Genomic DNA, 23,666 nt, shown 5'->3' with positions numbered 1-23,666 from the left:
TTTCTTTGTGGTAGAAGCATCAGATGTTTATATCCAGAGTAGCTTACAACACTCCTCAGAATCACAGACTCAGAGCCAATGAAAATTGTCCATGAGCGATTTATTATTTATGCAGCACTGTAGCGAGTCTGGGACAGCAGCATGGCCTCCCTCTGACCCTGAAGAGAAAGGGCTCTTTAAGACCCCTTGGTGTGGGCCGGACCAGACTCACCCAGCCCCGCACATAGGAAGAAGGAAGGAAGGCGGGGCCAGGAGTATAAAAAGCAGAGCTCAGCTGGAGCCTGGCTGCTGAGCAGGCCACATGCTCTACCTAAGTTCTGAGAAGGCAGGCCCAGCTGTGCTGCCCTTGATGGGAGAACTGGGTTGGGCCTCCAGGGCTTCTACTGGCTCAAGACACTAGGTCTGCTGCCAGGCCCCGATGACTGGTCTGGGTCCCTAAGACTGCTGCCAAGGCCCGAAGCTTTGCCAGGACCTCCAGAACCCTCACTAGGCCCTGAAGACTGGGCAGATCCACTGGGACCCCTACCTGAGCTAGACCCAGAGCCCATGGACATGCTACTAGCACCTTCGTACCAGCAGACCCCACAGAACAGTCATAGAGTCAGGTAGGCCCCTGGGGGAACTGGGAAGCAGCCTGGGAGAGGTCAATTAGGCAGTGTGTTGTGGCCAGGATCTCCACTGAGTAACTGACCTGGTTGGTGTGTTGCGGCCAGGCGGCCAGGATTCCCAATGACCTGTGGCAGCCTGCACTGCCACTGTTAGGGCCCTGGGCTGATATGCAGTGGGCCTGCATCTCCCCCGTCACTCCCCCTTGGGTGGCAGGTTCCCCCAGTAGGGGGTAAACCCCCCTGCACTTATCAGCTGTTGGCCAGCGAGGAGACCTGACTCCCACTTCAGCCTGCAGACAGGCCTGAACAAGAGCAGGGCTGGATAAACTATTTGGCTGCACCTGCCGAGGGCCTGGTGCCCTTAGCTGAGTAGACTGCTGTTTATAAACAGTTTGTTGTCCTGCCCTACCTTGCCCTGCTCAAGGATGTAGCCCTCATAAACTACTGCTCAGCCTGCCACCAGGCTTGAGCTCCTGACTGGTTGTTTGTCCACCCTGCCCTGTGCCAGGGCTTGGGCCAGTGTAAAAACCACTGAACTGCTTTTGATTGCTGGCCCCACTCTGTACTTTGGGCCCAGGCTTAAAGGGGACCTCTAACTGTTTATTTACAGGCCTGAGCACAGGTCTGGGGACCAGGACTAAGCTGCTGTGCTTACAGGTACACACACTTGGCATACCTGGGACAATTGAAGATTAATGGGAGAATAACATGAGAAACTTTGTTTAGATTTGGTTTTGGTTTACGTCAATAATCAGCACATGGCCTATAGCAGCAGGAATTGTGCTTGTGGTGCACCACAGCAACACAAGGCCTCCTAGAAACCCTCAGTTGTGTGGGAGTGGCAGAAGAAGGGGGCCAACCATCTCCCAGTTCAGTCCCCCAAATAAGAAGAGCAGGCTATGGAGGAGGAGCAACCCTTGTACTTGGGGGCATATAAGGACAGCAAGTGCATGATCTGAGTCAGGGCTTGTGAGGAAGGTTTTTTGCTCATCCACGCAATGCTACACACAAACTATGTTCCTTGATCACTCTTGTCTTATGGCACTAGTTTAATTTTTACCAAAAAAAGTGAAAAGAGTTTGGCTTCCATAATAAAACCTAATATGTGTATCGGTGGCATAAATAGGATTTGATGCTTTATGGAGATTCTTATTAGATTCACAAGCTTAAGCTGGTTAGCAGATATTGGGGCAAGAAGCACTTCATCTTTCAGATTAAACTGGCAGGGTCTCAGTGTTTTCGCCTTCCTCTGGAGTTTTGATCGTTTGTTAAGATCTGGTGGGTTTAACACACATGCTAAATTTCAAGGGGGATGGGCATTGCTAGATCTTTCTATTTAGCTGTTTTCTGTTTCTAGTCCGGCATGAAGGGTAATCACTACTTAATAAATGTCTAGGTAGGGAGCTACCCTCCAAGTAGAACCACCACTCAACCCAAAATCAGGCTGATTTTGAAAAAAATAAGTGAACAAGAGTTCAGAAGACAGCCCTGTTTAAGACAGTCATTTTAGTTATAGGCAGATAGAGGAATCCTGAAAAAGCCCTTTTGGCTGTTAGCCTTTTCTAGAGTACAAATGTTCACTGCTAATCTCTTGTAGACAAAAATGATCAGTAACAAGTATCCGTTTACTGCTAACAGAAGCTGAGGCATAAGCATTTCAAGTCTCCTAAGCCATTGACTGGAAACTTGATTATATTTCTGCTGCAGTACAGTCTCTCTTTATTTAAAAAACAAAAAAACAAAACCTGGTCAAATATATTTCTTGACCCAGAAAAAAAGCTACTATACTAGCCTGCCATCCAAGAAGGACTTCTTAAAGATAACTTTGGGATTAAATCCAACAGGCTCCAGGATATGGCATCACCTGGTTATTGCAGGAAGAATACAACTGAACTAGACAGCTTTTTTATTTATGAAAAGACTTTGCTGCTCATGAAATGTGCCAGCTTGAAAAATGAAGTCCTCTTACTAAGAGCAGGTCCAATACAGGCTGTACTGATGGGCCTTTCCCCGACACTGCCATTACCAAAAATGCCTCTGACAGAGACCATCACCCCATTTTGTACGGACCAAATAAATATCATGCGTCTTTAGAATTCCCCTTAATTACATAAGGGTTTTCTCTTCATTTTCTATCCTAAATTGTTGTGCAATGTTCCCATGTCCTGTCAAACAGCTTCTGCATTTTTCTCTGAGGGTGGCTGAACTGTAACGGTAGGTGAAACTATTCCTGTGTATAGCATATAGGAGTAGGTCATCTTCTGGTGTAAATCGATGCAACTCCATTGAATTCAGCAGATCGATGCTGATTGGCAGCAGCTGAATATCTGGTTCATAATTTCTAAGATGCTCCAGGAACCGTCAGGATGAAAGGTGCTATAGAAATGTAAGCTCACTTTCATTAATAGTTAAGTGTTACGCACACACACATCAACTGCAGGATAAATCCCAGAACTGTTAACTCATCAAAAAAATCTCTAAATTCTGCTCATGGTCTTTAAAGAGGTGACAAAATTGCAGAGTAAGAGAAAAGTGTTCAAAATAAAAATACAGGCGGCAAAATCAGAGAGATCCGTGCTGAGAAGGGACAAAAGGAGAGGAAATTCTCAAAATAGAAGAAATCAGTTTGGATCCAAGTGAGTCATAGACTGAGTTTAACAGACTACACATAGCAAATATAGTTACCAGAAGCAAATTACAACTTCAGCTCACCCAGTGATGTGTCCAATTACTGAGACAAGAGTTTCATGCAAAGAGAATAGTACAGTAAGTAATTAACTGTAGAGCAAATACTTTAAACAACTGAAAGCATATTACATCCTGGCTGTCACTAATTGTTTGATGCAACATGGAAGCTTTTCATCTCAACTTTTTTTGAACACTATTTTTGTATGGGCTTTATCAGAAAAATTTCCAAACGTAGGACATACTAGAAATGTAACGAGGCAATTTCTTCAAAGTTTTTAGCTCCGCTTTAGTCAGAGGTGGAATGAAGTATTAGACCAATCATGAAGATAGCAGATTTGTAGTCAGAATGATTGTAGGTGACTGCTGCAGTTAAAGCAGGTGTCCCAAATTGAATCCTAACACACTAGAACTGGAAGGCACCTTGAGAAATCATCAAATCTAGTCCCATGCCCTCACAGCAGGACCAAGCACAGCTCTAGCTCATCCCTGATAGCTATCTGTTCACTGCTCTTAAACGTCTCCAGTGATGGAGACCCCACAATCATTGTAGCACATGCAATGGGGTATGGTAGCTTGATGGACATATAGGCCAAAAATGTTCAGTTTCAAATGAACAGTTGTTACGTGTACAGCAGTGCACCAGAAAATGTCCAAAAACCAAAATGCATTTTTCTGGCCACAGGTATAAGGATACTCATCAGCCATAGTGACATAGTGGGTTTATGTAGTGGTTCATTATGGCTATCTAGATGAGCGCTTGTACTCTCTGCTAGGCTTAGCCTAGCCCAAGATGCACATTGTGGACAGTGAAAGAATCACAAAGTGCCATATCAGAGCATCTCGTTTCAAAGAGATACATGCATACAAGCTTGGTTCAGAGTGCCTGCAGCTCTGAGCAACCCCAGGATCAGGGTTTTCCCCTCCCCCATCCCAGCCAAAAAAGTTACAGCAGAGCAGAAGCACTGCTTGCTCTCTCTACCCCACAGAAGCTATAGCCTGGTTCCTGCAAGGCTGAGAGGCAGGGTCACATGAGGAAGTTCCTCCATTCACCGCAGGGTAGTTGGTGGGTGGGATGGTCAGTTAGACCTGGAGAATTAAGTACATGAGAACATAAGAATGGCCGTACTGGGTCAGACCAAAGGTCCATCTAGCCCAGTAGCCTGTCCCCCGACAGTGGCCAGCACCAGGTGCCCCTGAGAGGGTGGACCGAAGACAATGATCAAGAGATTTATCTCCTGTCATCCTCCTCCAGTCTCTCACAAACAGAGGCCAGGGACACCAATTCTGTCCCCTGGCTAATAGCCTTTTATGGACCTAACCTCCATGAAATTATCTAGCTTCTCTTTAAACTCTGTTATAGTCCTAGCCTTCGCAGCCTCCTCTAGCAAGGAGTTTCATGGGTTGACTACACGCTGTGTGAAGAAGAACTTTCTTTTATTAGTTTTAAACCTGCTACCCATTAATTTCATTTGGTGTCCTCTAGTTCTTCTATTATGGGAACTAATAAATAACTTTTCTTTATCCGCCTTCTCCACACCACTCATGATTTTATATACCTCTATCATATCCCCCCTCAGTCTCCTCTTTTCTAAACTGAAAAGTTCTAGTCGCTTTAACCTCTCCTCATATGGGACCCGTTCCAAACCCCTAATCGTTTAGTTGCCCTTTTCTGAACCCTTTCCACAGCCAAAATATCTTTTTTGAGGTGAGGAGACCACATCTGTACACAGTATTCAAGATGTGGGCGTACCATAGTTTTATACAGGGGCAGTAAGATATTCTGGGTCTTATTTTCTATCCCTTTCTTAATAATTCCTAACATCCTATTTGCCTTTTTGACCGCTGCTGCACACTGTGTGGAAGTTTTCAGAGAACTATCCACAATAACTCCGAGATCTCTTTCCTGATTTGTCACAGCCAAATTAGCCCCCATCATACTGTACCTATAGTTGGGGTTATTTTTCCCAATGTGCATTACTTTACACTTATCCACATAAAATTTCATTTGCCATTTTGTTGCCCAATCACCTAGTTTGGTGAGATCTTTTTGGAGTCCCTCACAGTCTGCTTCTGTTTGAATATCCTAAACAGTTTTGTATCATCCGCACACTTTACCACCTCACTGCTTACCCCTTTCTCCAGATCATTTATGAATAAGTTGAAAAGGATTGGTCCCAGGACTGACCCTTGGGGGACACCACTAGTTACCCCTCTCCATTCTGAAAATTTACCATTTATTCTTTCCCTTTGTTTCCTGTCTTTTAACCAGTTCTCAATCCAAGAAAGGACCTTCCCTCTTATCCCATGGCATGTAATTTACACTAGAGCCTTTGGTGAGGGACCTTGTCAAAGGCTTTCTGAAAATCTAAGTATACTGTGTCTACTAGATCCCCCTTGTCTGCATGTTTGTTAACCCCTTCAAAGAACTCTAATAGATTAGTAAGACAGGATTTCCCTTTACAGAAACCATGTTGACTTTTGTCCAACAAATTATGTTCTTCTACATGCCTCACAATTTTATTCATTACTATTGTTTCGACTAATTTGCCCGGTACTGAAGTTAGGCTTACCAGTCTGTAATTGCCAGGATTGCCTATAGAGCCTTTTTTAAATATTGGTGTCACGTTGGCTACCTTCCAGCCGATTTAAAGGATAGGTTACAAACCACAGATAATAGCTCAGCAATTTCCCATTTGAGTTCTTTTAGAACCCTTGGATGAATGCCATCCAGTCCTGGAGATTTGTTAACATTAAGTTTTTCTATTTGTTCCAAAACCTCCCCTAATGACACTTCAATCCGGGACAGTTCCTCAGATTCATTACCCACAAAGGATGGTGCAGATTCAGGAATCTCCCCAACGTCCTCAGCCGTGAAGACTGAAGCAAAGAAATCATTTAGTTTCTCCGCAATGGCTTTATCGTCCTTGATTGCTCCTTTTATAGCTCGATTGTCTAGGGGACCCACAGGTTTTTTAGCAGGCTTCCTGCTTCTAATGTACTTAAAAAACATTTTGTTATTTCTTTGAGTTTTTGGCTAGCTGTTCCTCAAAATCTCTTTTTGCTTTTCTTATTACATTTTTACACTTGTGTTTATGTTCCTTTCTATTTATCTCACTAGTATTGGACTTCCACTTCTTAAAAGATACCTTTTTGTCCCTCACTGCTTCTTTTGCATTGTGGTTAAGCCACGGTGACTCTTTTTTAGGTCTCTTACTATGTTTTTTAATTTGGGGTATACATTTAAGTTGGGCCTCTATTATGGTGTCTTTAAAAAGCTTCCATGCAGCTTGCAGGGATTTGGCTCTAGTCATTGTGCCTTTTAATTTCTGTTTAACTAACCTCCTCATTTTTGTGTAATTCCCCTTTTTGAAATTAAATGCCAGGGTGCTGGACTGCTGAGGTGTTCTTCCCACCACAGGAATGTTAAATGTTGTTATATTATGGTCACTATTCCCAAGCGGTCCTGTAACGGTTATCTCCTGGACTGCTAAGTAAAACTGCTTGGCCCTGCAGCAGCAGAACAGTGACTGGCCACAATCAGAACCACTTCCTAGAAGTGGGGAAGACCCCCCAGTGTAGTTTGACTAATGTTTAAAGCATCCATGGATCCTGCTTACGAGGGGCCTGGAGCTGCTGAAGACCAAGAGGCCTCCGGTAACTGAAGCTGCCTGATCCCCAGATATAAAGCCCTCTGCCAGTCAGTATACATGGCACAGAGCAAGCTGGTGCTCTAGCCGGAACCCCTATTCTCTAATACCATGTCCTTTTACCCTCCCAACCATTTGCCAGGGACAGGGTTGGAGATTAAGTGAGTTGTTCCGTACTGGGTGCAGGAGGAATTGGGCCAGGTTTCTCCTCCACATACATCTACATACCAGCCTCTGCCGGCAATAGGAAAATTCCTGGGAGTTGGAATTTATCTCTGAGCTGGGTCTGGTGGGGAGGATCAGGGCTTTCTTTGCCCTCCCCCTGTGCCCTGTAAGTAGGAAGCTGGAGCTGGTGCTGCAGCCTCTTGGCTGCACGGTGACTGCAAGGCAGCAGCAAGGACTCCCCGCTGCATGAAAGAGGATGGGGGACTGAGCTCAAGCTGCAGACCACCTGGGAGGTGGCCATGAACTACTAGTGATCCGTGGACCACACTTTGAGAGCCACTGACATAAAGTATTGTTGTTACAAGTTTTTCTCCATTCTGATGTACAAGTTTTCTTTAGTGATTTTAGTTTTGAATGTGTGTATTGATTGATTTTTGTGGATGAGTTATGGTCTCTAGAATAGCCTATTTAGCTGACTTGGTTTTCACGCCTCAGTGAACTGAATGTCAGTTTATAGGGACTAAAAACTATGCCCTTCTTATATGACAAAATAAGGGCAATGATAAAAAATGTAGTTTATAGTATGAGAGAGAGAGAGAAGGGAAATTGCTAATCACTCACAACCTTGGAAAAATTTTCCATTGAAAATTCATTCTAATCTCGCTGCTGACATATGAACAGTGCCTGAATTTATAGTCACCAAACAAATGAAAAGGCTGATTGGGGCCCATTTTCAATAGACGATGCCTTGCCAAATAGATTTTCCTTTCACTTTGCACATAATCTAATTGGCCTATCATGTAAAGGTGGACATGAGCTCAAAATCAACCAGCTGGGTTGAGGAAGAGAAAGGAGTTTAGTGTAGTACCTGACAGAGATTTGAACAATTTTATATTTTTCAACATTATGTATTTCTGCAGCACTAATTTTGTGTTTTATTTTTGCTTTTGTTCTGATAAGCATTAAAAACAAGTATAGGATAAATCTTAGTGTTGAGCCAGACATTTGGCTGAAGCTCACCAGTATCTCACCTGTCATAAAGCTTCTCTGATGGAAGCGCATTGTTCTCATTAACAGCACGCTTTTCGTTTTTCTTCAAAAGCTATTCAAAAAGTCACAATTATATTTAATTTAAATTTTGGAAAAAAGTAACTGTGGCATACTTTTGGTAATTAACCAGAGTCAAATTAACAAGCCAAGCCATTAATATAATTCAGTAGTATACAAAATGTATGGAGACATCATCTATATTTTTTTTGTAATTTGAGTAATATGAAAGACTAATAATGGCTACTTCAAAAGAATCAAAAAACAGTGTAATAATCTGAGATGTTTACAAATGGTATAAGAATCAAAACATTTTGACTACGTCTACACTGGCATGATTTTCCGAAAATGCTTTTAACGGAAAACTTTTCCGTTAAAAGCATTTTCGGAAAAGCACGTCTAGATTGGCAGGATGCTTTTCCGCAAAAGCACTTTTTGCGGAAAAGCGTCCGTGGCCAATCTAGACGCGGTTTTCCGCAAAAAAGCCCCGATCGTCATTTTCGCAATCGGGGCTTTTTTGAGGAAAACACTACTGTGCTGTTTACACTGGTCCTTTTGCTCAAAGTCGTTCGGAAAAAGACTTTTGCCCAAACAGGAGCAGCATAGTATTTCCGGAAAAGCACTGACAATCTTACATGAGATCTTCAGTGCTTTTCTGGAAATTCAAGCGGCCAGTGTAGACAGCTGGCAAGTTTTTCCGCAAAATCAGATGATTTTGCAGAAAAACTTGCCAGTCTAGACACAGTCTTTAAGATTCCTGGTAAAATACATGCCTAGGAGTACAGAAATACTGAAGTTAAAATTAAGGCCTAAAATAGACATAAAAAGGAGATATTTTCATGTGGACTTCAAACATCAGGCTTTTTTTTTAAATAAAGTGTTATATAAATTTAATAAAGTTTAGGAATCACTGTGAAGGGTAGGTACCAAATTTCAGCAGCTGGGAGAGAGAACATGGGTAGGTGGTGGCTTTGGCAATTGCTTATGTGGAACTAGCTTGACAAAGTCTTACAGGGTATTAGGTAATTGCTTGGAATTTGTAATGGCACCATGTAGAAATTACAGGTTGGAGAGTGAGGACGTTGGATCAGAGGATTTGTTGCTGGAAACATTAGGTAACTGGAAGGATATGTGATGCTTGTAGTAGTAACTAGTAAGATTTGGGTTAGGAAAGGACTCTCGTTAGGGCACACTTGTCAGGAGGTTCACAGTTATTCAAGCACTGAGGAGAAAAGTTGAATCATTTACCAAAAGATAGTGGAAAACTAGTGCAAGTTCTGGAATGCAGCTGTAATGTGCTTCCAGAGAGCAGAACACTGTGCTCTGGGGGCATGTAGATATTACAGCAATCCAGTTTGGGAGTGATAAAAGAGATGAGTCTTGCTACAAATAGAATAGAAATTTCTGTCCAAGTGCAGATGAAAAGAAACATGTATTTCAATGCTGTCCTCAGAATGATCCAATAATATTCCTAGATTATGAACATTGTTAGCAAAAAGAGGGCAAAATTAATAGGAGAGGAACTAGTTCTGCCATTTCTTCAGCTTGTTTTCTTCACCAGCCCGCTAGCCTCACTTGCAACTGATCTAGAGTGAGACTGTCCTGTAGCTCTCACCCAATCCCAGATTTCTGGTAGGCACTGTGAGCCAAATTACTAAATCATGCAGGCTAGTAAAATAATGACATACAGTTGAACAAGGTCATCTGATTGCTGACTAAGGTTGAGTGGGAATTTTCTGATAATAAAACTGGGTTATCAGAAAATTCATGAGACTCAACTTTTTTCTACAAAAAAAAAAGATCAGGTTCAATGAACTTCCAGCGAACCACAAGCTGGGTTCCAATGGATTCCTGCCATTTGGCTTGGCGGACTCTAAGGTTTTTGTCTACACTGCAGAGTTTTTGTGCAAGAAGCTTTTTGCGGAAGAGATCTTCCGCAAAAACTTCTTGCGCAAAAGAGCGTCCACGCCTCAAAAGTGCATCGCAAAAGCAAAGTACTTTTGCGCAAGTGAGCATCCACACTGCATGGATGCTCTTGTGCAAGAAAGCTCTGATTACCATTAATAGAATGGCCATCAGAGCACTTGTGCTTTTTCTGACAGGCTCTTTTTGCGCAAGAAACCCCTGCGGAGCATCCACACACGCCTTTTTGCACAAGAGCTATAGCGCAAAAAGGAATTATTCCTCATGGGCAAAAAGCGCTTTGTTCTATCAATTTATTGTATTTTTTTTGCATGAAAACACACTTGAGGTATGAATGCTCCGCCAGTTTTTGTGCAAAAATGGGCTTTTTTGTGCAAAAGACTTGTAGTGTAGGCATAGCCTAACAGCCAAATAGACTGGGGAAGGTGGGAGTAAAAGAATTGCCCCTTCTGGTAATCCCAAATGCAAGAGCTCAGAGTAGATGAACAGTTGCATGATATAATCTGCTGAGCACGAACGAAGCCAGTCAATCATAATTGTCTGTCTCTGCCACTGTCCATATCTTATCGATCAGCGCTTTATGGACAGTGTATCAAAGGTTGCTGAAAGAACTAATAGAATCAGCATGAAACTTGATTTTTGTCTATTGCCAGAAGGAGATTAGTAAGTATCATTACAGAGGAAAACATTCCCTCAGAGTACTGCATTTCAGTTTGCTATGGGTGTGCATCAACTTATATGTACATCTCCAAGAGGCAATGGTAGCATATTGAGAGAATGAAAACCCTTGCTGTCTTTAGTTAATACAGATGTCTCCTCCACTGCTGAATCCTTTACTCTAAGGAATGTTTCTTTTTCTTTTTCAAATTCTTGTTTTACCACTACCTCCATACAGTATCTTTGTGACTTTTCAGAGAAGAATGTATGATTTCCATCCTGATATTTTAAGCATGTTCTGAGAGCAGATTTTTTTATGCTGTTTATCCTCTTTGGTATCCTTTAACAACATGTAACATTTACACTGGGTGTCAACGCACAAGATTAATTTATTTACACAACATTAATAAACATTTCTAAAGAAGAACTGGAATAATATGTACAGGAAACAAATACCAATGTCAGATTACTCATAGATGGAAACTTGAGCCTAACACCAAATTGTTATTGCGAATAAACCCTCCCACACAACTTCCATAATTACAAAGGGGTGCAAACTGCTCCTTCTCTCAGAAGAATCATATCTTCATTTGCTTTTTTTGCAGTGCCTGAGCTGATTATAGCCTAGAGGTGTTAACTGGTGTGTACTTGTGTAAATGTGTAACGGCTGGAAATTTTAGCAGTTACACATTTACATGCAAGCAAGGGGCAGGCAGGAGCCAGTGCTCATGGGGAGCTGGCTTTTAAGCCAGCACCTCTCAAGCACCAGCTCCTGCTTGCCTCTCTGTCTTCCTCTGATAAAGAGGCAGCAGCAGGGTGGGGGGAAGGGAGGCCGGTGGCTTTACAGCAGCCGATACATGAAGGAAGCCAAATTAAGAGCTGGCTCCCCGTGCATATTGGCTCCCACCTGTCCCCCAACCCCAACTCTGTGGGAGGAAGTGGGGGTGGGCGGGCAGTTCTGTGGGAGCCAGCACACATGGAGAGCCATCTTAAAAGCCAGCTCCACATGGCACCTGCCTCCACCTCTTCCCCCTCCCCCACTTGCTGCTTCTGTATCAGAAGCAGCAAGAGGTGTGTGTGCGTGTAGTCATTAAGATTAATGAATAAGTCCAGGCTGACATCCCTATTTTGGCCAATCAAAATAATAACTGATATTCCTTACAATTCTTTGCTGAAGGGAAAATCATCTTGCAGAGTTTATGTATTCCCAGAGCCTTTCATTTCCCTAGAGCTTATGTACGGAACTAAAATTCAACCTTCAGTATACTTGATCTCTCTACCTCCAACTACTTTCCCAAGCAATCAGTCCCCATTCAAAAACTCAGTTCAGAAAATGTCAGCAATGTGTTCTGGAGACTTGTAACAACAATCTCTGCATGCCACCTTTAGAATATCCCAGACTTGTAGAGCTCAGCTTAATCACAAATGGTATTTTACTAGGATGTGGTGTTTTTGCATTTCTGTAAAGAAAAACTCCCAGACCCGATGGGAAAATTTGTGCAGACCTATTTGACAATGGGTTTAAACAGTCTAAGTCAAAACTGGCCCATATAGCAGTCCAGTTATTTATCCAACTACATGAAATTCTTAAAATTGGTTCCAACAGGAGAATTTCCTGTTGCAGGTTTAGTACAGGCAGTCCCCGACTTACGTGGATCCGACTTACGTCGGATCCCTAGATACGAACGGGGTGAGGCAACTCCCGCACATGCGCAGCAGCATTCCCGGGGCTCGCTCACCTGGGTCCTAGGATCCTCCTCCTCCTCGGGCCGGCTCCGACTAGGGTCCCGGAGAGCTGCCGGGCAGAGGAAAAGTGCCTCCCCACGCCCGCTGCCCCCCCCCCACCCCCTGCCAGCAACAGGCTGCCCCCTCCCCTGAGCAACAGGCTGCCGAACAGACAAAAGCAGCCTCTCTGCCCCTCCTCCCCTCTATACATGCCGGGCTCCAGCGCAGCAGCGTCCCCGGGGCTCGCTCACCTGGGTCCTAGAATCCACCTCCTCCTCCTCTTCGGCCGGCTCCAACTGGCCTCTGCCTGCAGCAGTTGGCCACAGGGACAGGGATCCCGCAGAGCTGCCGGGCAGAGGAAAAGTGCCTCCCCACGCCCGCTGCCCCCCCCCCCCGCGGCCTCGTATCCTGCACGCCTCCCCCCTCCCCTCCTGCCAGCAACAGGCTGCCCCCTCCCCTGAGCAACAGCAGACAAAAGCAGCCTCTCCGCCCCTCCTCCCCCTATACATGCTGGGCTCCCTGGGCAAACAAAGACTCCACCAAAACAAACAAAGTGCTGGCCTCATTGTGTTAGCAAAAAAAGGACCCTCCTCCTAGAACCCTGGGTGGTGTGTGGAAATAAAGCTATTAGCTCAAAGCATGGTGCAGAGCTGTTTGGTATTTGATGAGTTACTCCTTTAGTCCTGAGTTTGTCACAGGGACAGAAATAGATGTGAAATCTTCTGAACAGGGGAACAGACAGCAAAACAAACATTAGAGGGGAGTTAACCTTTCCCTATGCTATCCAAAACTAAAAAAAATGTTTGGCTAGAGTTTCCCCTACAATATGTACCAGTTCCGACTTACATACAAATTCAACTTAAGAACAAACCTACAGTCCCTATCTTGTACGTAACCCGGGGACTGCCTGTAGTTGAACCCTAATATTGGTCTATTTTGATAAAGTTGTGGGTGTTCAGCAAAATAAAACAGTTCCTCTCCCCAGCCTTGGGTTTTCAGGAGATTAGTGTGTTACAATGCTCAATGAACATAACATAAGAACAGACATACTGGGTCAGACCAAAGGTCCATCTAGAGCCCAATATCCTGTCTACCGACAATGGCCAATACCAGATGCCCCAGAGGGAGGGAACACAACAGGTAATCATCATGTGATCCCTCTCCTGTTATCCATTTCCAGACAAACAGAGGCTAAGGACATCATTTCTACCCATCCTGGCTAATAGCCATTGATAGACTGAACCTCCATGAATTTATCTAGCTCTCTTTTGAACCCAGTTAAAGTCTTCGTCTTCACAACATCCTCCGGCAAGGAGTTCCACAGGTTGACTATGCTGCATAAAGAAAAACTTCCTTTTGTTTGTTTTAAATGTATTACCTATTAATTTCATTTGAAATTAGTTTTTATATTATGGGAACAAGTAAATAGCTTTTCCTTTTTCTCTTATTTGTTAGGATCTCCTAACAAAAAAAGCCCTCAGAGCATTCCGGTATCTGTGCTTCACTTTTTTGCAAATATGGATGCAGATACAAATTTGTATCTAGAACCCTGAAAATTGGTAGATATCTGCTTTATATCCATGGGCAGATACAAAATTTTGTACCTGCATCTGTGTCCGTGCAGGACTGTACAGATAACTGCCTGGGAAGCTGTTATCAAGAGTGAGGAGCCTGTTTCTGTCAGAGATATTCTGAAGCATTAGGGCTACCAGGGCTGGCTCTAATCACCAGCAAACCAAGCACGTGCTTGGGGCGGCACGTTTCCAGGGGCGGCATTCCGGCCAGCCTTACCGCCCGATGTGGGCCTTGCCTGTTACATTTCCTGGCTGTGTCCATGCGCATCCCAGGGGGACCAGTGCCACTTTCACCCCTCCCCCAGGGCGCTCCGTTTCTGTGCATGCTGTCGGGAGAGGACATGGGGGTTTGGTGGGGAGAGGGAAAGGAGATGGAGTTTGGTCAGTGGGGAGAGGTGGGAGAGGGGAGCGAACTGGATCCGGTCAGGTGGGGGGCGGGATTGGGTTTGGCTGGGAGGGAAGAGAGATCGCAGGGTGGATTAGGTGGGGTGGGGGTGCGGACTGGGTCCGGTCACTGAGGGGTCGAGTTTGCCTGGGATGGGAGAGAAGGTGGAAACTGGGTTCGGCGAGTGGGGGGGGGGGGTTGAGATGTGTGTGGACGGGGATGTGTGTGGACGGGAGACAGGATATAGGCTGGGTTTGGCCGGAGGGCATGGTGGGAGTCAGAGCCGCAAAGTGAAAGGAGCGCTTTTCTCCTTAGTGCCTGTCCTGCAGCAGCGGGCCGGGGGATGGAGGCGGCCAAAAAATTTTTTGCTTGGGGCAGCAAAAAACCTAGAGCTGGCCCTGAGGGCTACAATATACTTTGGAGAGTGAGTGAGCAATTGGGCTGTCCAACTGAAAGTGGAAAATTTTCTAAATACTGTGATTTATGGGATATTTATGGCAGAAAATGGAGAGAATCTCAATATATGGCCAAACAAAGCAAAAGAGTGTGTGTTTGGATGATGGATTATAGATCTGCAATTAGAGAATGTATTAAGCAAATTTGTGGTCCCTATGGGAAATGTAAATATGGTATTCCAGGAGAGTTGTTAAGTAGGGCTAATTGAAAGATTAACACCGAAAATTTACATTTTTAATGTTTCAACCAGCTCTGTAAGGTTGGTTGGTGTATAGAAGTTAATTTAAGGCTGTTCGTGGAATCCTACCTATGAAATTCCTAGTATTTTTTTCCATTTTAAATACTTTTCCTCTTTTTATAATGGATTTGTATTTGCAACCTTACATCTGTTTTTAAAAAAGTTTTGTCCAGGAATATCAGTGATCATATAAGAAATTATTGTTGCTCTTTTAACCTTGTGACCAGACCACTAACTAGTGTTAGAAATAAGAAACTGGGATGTGATATTTGTGCTTCAGTACATAAAATTTAAAAAATAATAAAAGTCAGGAGCAAGAAACTGGCGGAGAAAAATTAAACACCTGGAGGATAAAACTGTCAGGAAGAGTTTGCATGGTATCCTGCCTTCTGCCTCTGGTAAGGTAGAAAATATTAGGGAAAAAGCAGCAAATTGAAGCAACCAAACAGCAGATCAGATGGGCACCAGCATCCTCTTATGTAACAACTGAAGATTCTCACAAGCTTGCTTGGTGATTAAACTGAGAAGTGGAAGGAAGTGGGTCTTTCTAGCCTGCCCAAATGCACCAGGCATTTCCTGAAATCACTAATTTCTGATGGAAGAATATGGGGTTAAAAGAATGTTATAAAGAAGTTGCTGATTAACTCATTAGTCCAGCAGGTGTGTCTGTCAACATCATCTATTGAACATGCATCTTCTGCTTTACAGAATGTATCTGGGCTATATATACTGTGTGGCTTTCAGTGGCATCCAGGAATTACATACTATGGTCAGGCCTTGAGGCCATTAATCTCTGCTCCCTTCCATTCAATTCCTGAGTCAGCTTCATTTTACTCTTATTCCCTTTTCCCCAAATGGTGTCTGTCATCCTTCTTTGGAATGGTGTTAATTTTTCCCATCACTCCCTGAAAATCCACTGTCAATTAAAACCTTGTAGTGTGCCAGGTTATCTTTCTCTGGTTAACACTATTGGGTGAAGGTCTGTCTAGTAGCTTTATAAAGGAAAGAGGAAACATGAAAGACCAAAGTACTTTTGCAGCACAGATGAGAGATGTTTACAATTATGCTTTACAGAAGATTTCTGTTAGTAGGATCTATGCTAATCAACTTTCTGTAGCCATGCCACCTTGTAAGCATGGTCTGATGGGCACAGACAACCCAGGCAATATCAAATTGTCCTATTTAGAGTGTTATACAATTCACACAGAAAAGGAAGACTCTACTGGTAGGATGAACTTTAAAAATGTGTGGCCAGGATCCGCAAAGATACTCAGGCACCTGACTCTCATTGATTTCTCAACTTTTTCCTTTGTTCCAACATACATGTTTAGTCTCTCCCCCTTTTATCTATTCGTCTGCAGACTCCACTCTGTATGTATCTACATTCACCTGCCCCTTCACGGACACGTGTCCCCAGTGGTGTGGCGAGGGGCGGCAGTTGCACCCAGGCACCATGCTACGGGGGTGTCAGTTTAGTCCCCCTCTGCTACCCCCATCATCTCTTGTCTCACCTGCTCCTCCTCCGCCCACCGCTGCCGACTGGAGCCTCCTCTCGGCCCCCAGCCCGACCCTCCTCCACCTCCGTCGGTGGGTTAGTGCATGCGGGGGCCCAGCCCCAAATTGGAGGGAGCGGGGGAAGACACAATACAAGCTTCCCCCCCCTCCTCTCAGGGTTGGGCTCAGTCAGACACCAGATTCGGGGCCCTGCTGCATGGTGATGGCGGCGGCAGAGGGGGTGCAAATTTTGCCTTTGCCCCTTGGGTGCATAACACCCTCTCTATGCCTCTGCTTGTCCCTTCAATATTACCAACTCCCATGACTGTATCATGTACCTTGAGGCAGCTGGTGTGTTACTCAGAGCTTCAGATCCTGGAATTAAGTGATTACATGAGAATGTCAGGCCATTTTAGGGATCAGCCCATCACACAAATGCCTTGCTGTCCAGTATCTCAATCTGTCTTATAGCTTGGGCTGTGATTACAACAGGTCTTATCTTTTTGTGATCCTCGTGCTGCATGACAATATAAGGACTCCAAGCTCCATGCAGTTTTACACTTGGCAGCTAAGCAGTGTTTCTCACATGGTGGGTCCTGACCCAGCAGTGGATTGCGAGAGGGCTTTGCCCTAAGCAACCATACATTTCTCTTAGGGTGTTTGGGGAGAAGGACATGGCAGAAGAGAGTTGGAGAGCAATTCCACCCCTGAGTCACCCGAAGTAGCAGTTTCTGTCCTATAGGGCTGAGCCCAGCTCCCTAGTCCAGGATATGCAACCTGGAGTAAGGGTTGCAGCATCGTTCATTCAGATTTGGTCCAACCACCCCCAGTCATGGTAGAGGTGGTGATTTGACCAAACCTGAATGGTGCTTGATCCCATGTTCCAGATTTCAACTTCCAGAACATGGCGCTGGGCACATCTTTGCAGGAACATAAGAACAGCCGTACTGGGTCAGACCAAAGGTCCATCTAGCCCAGTATCCTGTCTACCGACAGTGGCAAGTGATTTGTCTCCTGCCATCCCTCTCCAGCCTCTGACAGACAGAGGCCAAGGACACCATTTTATCCCCTGGCTAATAGCCTTTTATGGACCTAACCTCCATGAAATTATCTAGCTTCTCTTTAAACTCTGTTATAGTCCTAGCCTTCACAGCCTCCTCTGGCAAGGAGTTCCACAGGTTGACTACACGCTATGTGAAGAAGAACTTTCTTTTATTAGTTTTAAACCTGCTACCCATTAATTTCATTTGGTGTCCTCTGGTTCTTCTATTTAGGGAACTAATAAATAACTTTTCTTTATCGGCTCTCTCCACACCAGTCATGATTTTATATACCTCTATCATATCCCCCCTCAGTCTCCTCTTTTCTAAACTGAAAAGTCCCAGTCGCTTTAACCTCTCCTCATATGGGACCCGTTCCGAACCCCTAATCCTTTTAGTTGCCCTTTTCTGAACCCTTTCCAAGGCCAAAATATCTTTTTTGAGGTGAGGAAACCACATCTATACACAGTATTCAAGATGTAGGCGTACCATAGTTTTATACAGGGGCAGTAAGATATTCTGGGTCTTATTTTCTATCCCTTTCCTAATAATTCCTAACATCCTATTTGCCTTTTTGACCGCCGCTGCACCCCGCGTGGAAGTTTTCAGAGAACTGTCCACGATAACTCCAAGATCTCTTTCCTGATTTGTCGTAGCCAAATTAGCCCCCATCATACTGTACCTATAGTTGGGGTTATTTTTCCTGATGTGCATTACTTTACACTTATCCACATTAAATTTCATTTGCCATTTTGTTGCCCAATCACTCAGTTTGGTGAGATCTTCTTGGAGTCCCTCAGAGTCTGCTTCTGTCTTGACTATCCTAAACAGTTTTGTATCATCTGCAAACTTTACTACCTCACTGCTTACCCCTTTCTCCAGATCATTTATGAATAAGTTGAAAAGGATTGGTCCCAGGACTGAACTTTGGGGTACACCACTAGTTACCCCTCTCCATTCTGAAAATTTACCATTTATTCTTACCCTTTGTTTCCTGTCTTTTATCCAGTTCTCAATCCAAGAAAGGGCCTTCCCTCTTATCCCATGTCTATGTAATTGACACAAGAGCCTTTGGTGAGGGAGCTTGTCAAAGGCTTTCTGAAAATCCAAGTATACTATATCTACTGGATCCCCCTTGTCCGCATGTTTGTTAACCCCTTCAAAGAACTCTAACAGATTAGGAAGACAGGATTTCCTTTTACAGAAACCATGTTGACTTTTGTCCAACAAATTATGTTCTTCTACATGCTTCACAATTTTATTCTTTACTGTTGTTTCGACTAATTTGCCCTGTACTGAAGTTAGAATTACCGGTCTGTAATTGCCAGGATCGCTTCTACAGCTCTTTTTAAATATTGGTGTCATGTTGGCTACCTTCCAGTCATTAGGTACGGAAGCCGATTTAAAGGATAGGTTACAAACCACAGATAATAGCTCAGCAATTTCCCATTTGAGTTCTTTTAGAACCCTTGGATGAATGCAATCCGGTCCCGGAGATTTGTTAACATTAAGTTTTTCTATTTGTTCCAAAACCTCCTCTAATGACACTTCAATCCGGGACAGTTCCTCAGATTCATCACCCACAAAGAACAGTGCAGATTCAGGAATCTCCCCAACGTCCTCAGCCGTGAAGACTGAAGCAAAGAAATCATTTAGTTTCTCCGCAATGGCTTTATCGTCCTTGATTGCTCCTTTTATAGCTCGATCATATAGGGGACCCACAGATTTTTTTAACAGGCTTCCTGCTTCTAATGTACTTAAAAAACATTTTGTTATTTCTTTGAGTTTTTGGCTAGCTGTTCCTCAAAATCTCTTTTTGCTTTTCTTATTACATTTTTACACTTGATTTGACAGTGTTTATGTTCCTTTCTGTTTATCTCCCTAGGATTGGACTTCCACTTCTTAAAAGATACCTTTTTGTCCCTCACTGCTTCTTTTACATGGTGGTTAAGCCATGGTGACTCTTTTAGGTTTCTTGCTATGTTTTTTAATTTGGGGTATACATTTAAGTTGGGTGTGTATTATGGTGTCTTTAAAAAGTTTCCATGCAGCTTGCAGGGATTTGGCTCTAGTCCTGTGCCTTTTAATTTCTGTTTAACTAACCTCCTCATTTTTGTGTAATTCCCCTTTATGAGAGTAGTCAATGGTACTAGATGAATGCGGAGCAGTCTATCTCTCCAGTCCTGCAATGTTGGGGCTCCCTACTGTGCTGGGCCAGGATTAACACTGTGGGATCAGTGTAGAGGGTGCACACATTGAATATGTTATATGTCACAAAAAATGATAGTGCAGTTGGTGGACTGTCTTGGGGAAAAAGTTTGGGATCCACAGGTCTAGACTGGTCAGTATTTGCACCTCCCCAGAACAAGAGTGCTTCAAGTGTTATTTTTGTCACTGAACTAATGCTCCAGCGTGGTTATAAAATGCACTTGCTGCTGGAAGTCTGTGAAATTACAAGCAAAACTAAACTCCTGACTGACTCTGGTGATTTAAAGTTGACAAAAGTAGGCATGTCACCCTCAGTGTCTTGGCCAAAATTGCTACTGCAGTAACTGCCTGCAGCTAACCTAAAAATCTTCCTTTTCTTCCCTCTTTCCTGCCCACTCCCCCCCTCCCCACCCCATTTCAGTTGTTTAAACTGTTTTTCAGTTTGTCCTGAATTATTCTGTAGTGGTGCACTCTTAAACAGCTTTCCCTTTTTATTCTAGAGGTGGTTGCATTTCAGTGGTGGGTGCAGTGATAGCTGTATATTTAAATGTCCGTGAAGCAAACCCTTTGGTATCTTCTAGGATGAAAGGTGCTATAGCGTAAAAACATAAGAATGGCCATGCTGGGTCAGACCATAGGCCCATCTAGTCCAGTATCCTGTCTTCCTACAGTGGCCAATGCCAGGTGCCCCAGAGGGAAAAAACAGAACAGATGATCAAGTGATCCACTCTCTGTCGCCCATTCCCAGCTTCCGACAGAGGCTAGGAATGCCATTGTAGGATATTAATTGTTGCTTAACAAAAACACCTAAGTACATTGTTTGGAAGATAAATTTTGTGTTTACAGTGATTTATAAATAACTTATATTTCCAAAAATTTAAAACTAATTACATAGTCATAGATATAAGGCACTCAAGTCCAGTGAATGGGCCTTCAGAAACGTGATGACAATTATTGTCAACTGTAATTGTCATTTCATAATCATGTTAATATCTAATTTGCTTCTGCCAACTTGTTAAAGTGCCAATTACACATCTCCTTTTTAATGTGTTAATAAAAAGAGCAATCATGCATTTGCCTTTATAATTTGAGTTAATTATATAGCAGCTTGAGGTATGTCTTCTGTATTTAACAGCCATGCTGAGGTCTTTGAAGAACCCAGTGGATGGCAAATTAATATACTTGAACTACCTCCTAATAATGAAATAAAATACTTGCATGGAGCACTTTAATCTAATACTTCTTAGGCATGTTCAATGAAGAAATCTGGAGCTACACGGCAGCTGCAGCAAGTACATTAAAGATCAATGCAGTCCTTTTGCCTTACCCTGTCTTCCATAGGGGAAGTAAGAATGAAAATAGGTGGTTTTTTTTTTTTAAACAAAGACAGGGCAAGGATGCCATTTGGGGAGAGGGAGCAGAAGCCTCTCATACCAAGATGCTGCTTGGTCTTCCTCCTTTCCCCCTCACTTTCAGGGAACTAAGGGAAAAGTACATAGTTTGTGTCACTTGCTCTCCTATCCCCTCCCCTCACCAGCCAGGAGTGAGAGGAATGCATGCAAACTCTTGCTTCCTGAAAGTGAGGGGAAGGGGAAGAAGAACAAGCAGCATCCCAGTACAAGAGGGTTCAGGGTTCCTTCCTCCGGGCCCTGCCTGAATGGTGCCCTGGAAACAGGTGCTTCTTCTGGTTGTTCCATGGAAACTCCCACCTTGGTACCTTAGTACAGAATGAAACTCTTTTGAAAATGGTTGGTGGTCGGAATGCCCTGGCAACTCATGTAAATCTGTCCACTCTTTGGTAGAGCTAAGGCAGTACTCCACCACCCAATGTGACCAGATTTGGATTCACAGAGTTTAAAGAAGTTGGAAAAGATTTGAGGAAATACAGTTCCTGCCTCAAGGAGCTACTATGGGATTGGGGCCTAAAGTGTGTCCTGCAGTAACAACATATTTAGGATCCACAGGCATCTGAATAAATTCTTAATCTTGGCATCTGGGTAAATTAACTAAACTCCAAATATATTGGCATTTATATTTATGGGTTTTTATTATCTGCCTCCAGGGAGCCATTGATAGGGTTAAAACAACAGGAGTTTCCCTTCTGTTAGTATTCCACCATCCAGGAACTGAAAATCCAGAGAAAAAGATATCCTATGTCGATCTCCACACATCCTTACATGTGGCTCTTAATTGTTTTTCCTTGTATAAAGCTTTATGGTATGGGTCCTGGTGAGAATAGAGACTGTAGGCCAGGGTCCTAACTGGCATGAAGTTAGAATAGCTCCACTGACTTTACCTGAGCTGTGCCAGCTGAAAGTCTACTCCCCATCCCTTCCCTTTGTGTGTCACCACAACAGATACAAAAATCTGTAATGACCTTCAGCCTCTTGATATGAACAGTGTGTGGGAGGAAGCTGGAGCCAGGCTGTTTTTCTTATTGGGGCCCCTGTAGCCCTGAGATTTGCTTCATTTGCCAAAATAAATGTCTCTGACAAAATGGGGAATCAAACTAATTAAATAAACAACATGATGGGCTCTGCACCCAAACACCCACAAAAAAAATAGTCTATTTCTTCATAACTGATTGCATGTAGTATATTAACACCTTTTTTAAACTGAGATGGTTTAAAGTGAAGTATAGGGCCCTCTTATCCTTACCACACCAAGAGAAATTTGTGACGTGGGCCTCAGTCTAATGGTCTTGCAACAACACATACTTCAGACTGTGGTAGGCCCCTCTTGGGTGCTGCCTGGAACTGAAACTGCTCCCCCAACCATCCAGCATAGGCTTATAGAATCATAGAACCATAGAGCTGTAAGAGACCTCAGAAGGTCATCAAGTCCAGCTCCCTGCTCTAGGCAGGACCAATCCCAACTAAATCAACCCAGCCAGGGCTTTGTCAAGCTGAGACTTAAACACTTCTAGGGATGGAGACTCCACTACTTCCCTAGGTAACCCATTCCAGTGCTTCACTACCCTCCTAGTGAAATAGTTTCTCCTAATATCCAACCTGGATCTCCCCCACCACAATATGAGACCATTGCTCCTTGTTCTACCATCTGTCACTACTGAGAACAGCCTCTCTCCATCCTCTTTGGAACCTCCCTCCTGGAAGTTGAAGACTGCTATCAAATCCCCCCTCACTCTTCGCTTCTGCAGACTAAACAGACCCAACTCCCTCAGCCTCTCCTCATAAGTCATATGCTCCAGCCCCCTAATCATTTTAGTTGCCCTCCGCTGGACCCTCTCCAATGCGTCCACATCCTTTTTGTAGTGGGGGTCCCAGAACTGGACACACTACTCCAGATGTGGCCTCACCAGAGCCGAATAAAGGGGAATAATGACATCTCTGGATTTGCTGGCAATGCTCCTCTTAATGCAACCTAATATGCCAATAGCCTTCTTGGCTACAAGAGCACTCTGTTGACTCATATCCAGCTTCTCATCCACTGTAACCCCCAAGTTCTTTTCTGCAGAACTACTACTTAAGTGGTTGGTCCCCAGCTTGTAACAATGCTTGGGATTCTTCTGTCCCAAGTACAGGACTCTGCACTTGTCCTTGTTGAACCTCATCAGATTTCTTGTGGCCAATCCTCCAATTTGTCTAAGTCACTCTGGACCCTATCTCTGCCTTCAAGTGTATCTACCTCTCCCCCTAGCTTAGTGTCATCAGCAAACTTGCTGAGGGTGCAATCCATCCCTTCATCCAGGTCATTAATAAAGATATTGAACAAAACTGGTCCTAGATCCGAACCTTGGGGCACTCCGCTGGAAACCAAACGCCATCCTGACATCGAGCCGTTGATCACT

At 43.8% G+C, this 23,666-nt stretch overlaps 1 long non-coding RNA gene across 1 annotated transcript in view; it reads left to right on the top strand.

Moving 5' to 3' along the window:
• The first annotated feature begins 249 nt into the window (after positions 1–249).
• Positions 250–23,666, top strand: part of LOC112544180 (uncharacterized) — a 35,215-nt gene continuing 11,798 nt past the window's right edge. Inside the window, exon 1 of the long non-coding RNA XR_003087502.3 lies at positions 250–605. This is a non-coding gene — a long non-coding RNA (uncharacterized LOC112544180). The remainder of the gene's footprint in view (positions 606–23,666) is intronic.

This window comes from Pelodiscus sinensis, chromosome 5 (genome assembly GCF_052426305.1).
Source record: "Pelodiscus sinensis isolate ZL-2025 chromosome 5, ASM5242630v1, whole genome shotgun sequence".
NCBI lineage: Eukaryota > Metazoa > Chordata > Testudines > Trionychidae > Pelodiscus > Pelodiscus sinensis.
Note: the sequence above shows the minus strand (reverse complement) of the source record. Positions and strands in the feature narration are given on the sequence as shown.